Source organism: Silene latifolia, chromosome 9 (assembly GCF_048544455.1).
Source record: "Silene latifolia isolate original U9 population chromosome 9, ASM4854445v1, whole genome shotgun sequence".
In the NCBI taxonomy this organism is placed as follows: Eukaryota; Viridiplantae; Streptophyta; class Magnoliopsida; order Caryophyllales; family Caryophyllaceae; genus Silene; species Silene latifolia.
In genome coordinates this window covers 71,902,760-71,905,575 of record NC_133534.1, presented here as the reverse complement: position 1 = coordinate 71,905,575, position 2,816 = coordinate 71,902,760, and the positions used below count along the sequence as shown (strand labels likewise).

The following is a 2,816-nucleotide window of genomic DNA, read 5'->3' as shown; positions in this document are numbered from 1 at the left end:
CTTCTTCTTTGTGAGGATGTCTTTCATATATTTCGCATAGGCCGGCACGTGATTGATTAATTCCGTGAAAGGAATTGAGACTTCCAAATTCTTCACAATTTCCATAAATTTTCCAAGTTGATCATTAAATTTGGGCTTGGCTTGACAACTTGGAAAAGGAAGTCTAATCACAATGGGCTCCTTCTCCTTGACCTTGTCTTCATTTTTCTTTGAAATCTCTTCTTTTGATGATTCTCCATCCTTGGAGTTTTGCACAATTTCTTCCTTATCTGTAGCTTCCACAATTTCATCCTCAACTTGCTTCTTCGGTGCTTCATACCTTGTACCACTTCTCAAGTGAATGGCACTATCCGTTTCATGTCTTGGGGGATTACCTTGAGGTGGTAATTGCCCTTTTTGTCTTTGTGAGCTTGAAGATGCTAGTTGAGTCAATTGGGTTTCCAACATTTTGGTGTGAGGTAGAATGTTGTTGATGGTGGTTTCCTTTGCTTGACTATCTTTTTGCATTTGAGTGAAAAAATCTTGTTGATTCTTTTGCATTTGGAGGACTGCTTTTTGAACATCAAAACCCTGGTCATTTTGGTGATTGTATGGATTTTGATTTTGGTAACCTTGGTTTTGGTTGTAAAAGGGTCTTTGATTTTGGTTTCTCATGGGAGGTGGGGTGTATGTTGTTTGAGGGTTTTGAACATTTTGGCTTTTGTATGAGAGATTTGGATGGAATTTGGTGTTTTCATTGTAATAGTTGGAACAAGGGGTACCACTCTTGTATGCTTGGAAATCATTCACTTGTTCATTTGTTCCCCTACATTCACTTTGGTCATGTCCCAAAGTTCCACAATTCTCACATATCCCACTTGGGATTGATGAGGATGCCGTCATGGCATTAACATGATGCTTTGGTGATTTTGAGGCTTCTTCAAGTCTAGCCATAGCTTTTTCAAACTTCAAATTGATTGTGTCAATGTGAGCACTAAGTTGAGCACCCAATTGAGTAACGGAGTCCAATTCATGCTTTCCTCCTCTAGTAGCCTTGCGAGGTCTACTATATTGCGAGTTATGGACCGCCATTTCCTCAATCTTGTTCCAAGTTTGATTGTCATCAACTTCGGTGAACATTCCATTTGATCCTATGTTGAGAATGTTCCTTGAATCTTCATATAGACCGTTCCAAAATTGTTGTACCAAGAACCACTCGCTAAGTCCATGGTGAGGACATGAGCGACAAATTCCCTTGAACCGCTCCCAAGCTTCATACAAAGATTCTTCATCCCTTTGCTTAAAACCCGTAATTTGAGCTCTTAGCATGTTAGTCTTTTCCGGTGGGTAGAATTTTTTGTAGAAAGCTAGAGCCAATTTCTTCCAAGAATCTATTCCGAGAGTGGCCTTATCAAGGCCTTTCAACCATTGTTTCGCGGTGCCAATTAGAGAAAAAGGAAATAAGACCCATTCAATTTGGTCTTGAGTTACACCGGTTTGAGAAATCGCATCACAATAGTCACAAAAGGTTTCCATATGAGAATGAGGGTCTTCACTAGGCATCCCCCCAAATTGGCTCCTTTCGACTAATTGGATAAAGGCGGATTTAGCAATAAAATTTTCGGTCAAATGTTGTGGTGTGGGAGTACCATTGGGTAGGTTCTCCTCAGTGGGTACGGAATGTGATGAAAACTTAGGCATTGTGGGTTGATTTTGTATGGTATTTTGTGTTGGGTTCTCCTCACCTTCTCTTGCAAAAGGGTTGATGAACTCAATAGTTGGTTGAATATCTACAACCTCACTAATACCTCTCAAATTCCTCCTAGCAAGTCTTCTATTGGCTGTCAAAGTTCTTTCAATTTCACGATCAAAAGGTAACAAATCACCTTGTGACCTTCTAGACATGCAAAATATCAAATAACTCGAAAACAATTAGAACAAACCTTGAGGAGTTTTACTTCCCCAAGGCAAAGAAAGACACAACTAATAACAATATAAGAAAATCTAAATCAAGTTAACACCGTCCCCGGCAACGGCGCCATTTTTGATCGGTCCGTTTCGTGTTCACAATTGAATAGATGTTGTCGTTGGGTCATGTCCGAATCAAAACACAATTTATAGCTTCAGAAACAACTCTACAATTAGTAAAGAGGCAAGTAAAGGTCGGATCCCAATGGACGGGAATTGAGATGAGATTTCTATTGAAACTAGTGGTGTCTTAGGGGTGTCACAATTTGGGTTGATGTAGAAGGTCACTAAACTAAATAGCAATGAAAGTAAATAAGCAAGATGAAATGAAAGGGTTGTAAACAATTGATAAAAAGCACTAGGGTATCATGGGGTCATAGGGGAATCATGGGAATTGATCATACAAACATGTTCTCAAATTATAAGCAAGCAATTATTGTTGTGATGGATTGAGTTGGGTTATATCTTACTGTTGGGAAATGTGTCCTCAACAATAGTGCGATCACATGATTTAAATATCATTATTAAATCTCATTTCAAGAATACGAAAGGGATGATACATTACATATATAGTCAACTGGTCCACACATATCGGTAATGATTGGTTGACTAGAGTTTGACATTCGTCGTCGTGCGACGGTGGTGATCGATTGATCCCTTGAGGTCACACCTAAAGGACGATTCCCTTAATTGAAAAGGTTAATTAGTTGTATACCGATACAGATTAATTAATTCTTTAAAATTGAACAATTCGATTTGTGAGAGAGAATATTGATATCTTATTGTAATGAGATTAAATAAGATTTATATTTTAGTAATAAAATGCTTTGTTGCTAAAATTATTTATTGTTTGAGAAACAATAAAGATA

General features: G+C 38.1%; 1 non-coding gene across 1 annotated transcript; it reads left to right on the top strand.

The window, feature by feature from the left end:
* Nucleotides 1–1,201: 1,201 nt before the first annotated feature.
* Nucleotides 1,202–1,308, top strand: LOC141604428 (small nucleolar RNA R71). Its single transcript, XR_012526128.1, has one exon. It is a non-coding gene; the product is annotated as a small nucleolar RNA R71 (small nucleolar RNA).
* Nucleotides 1,309–2,816: the final 1,508 nt, after the last annotated feature.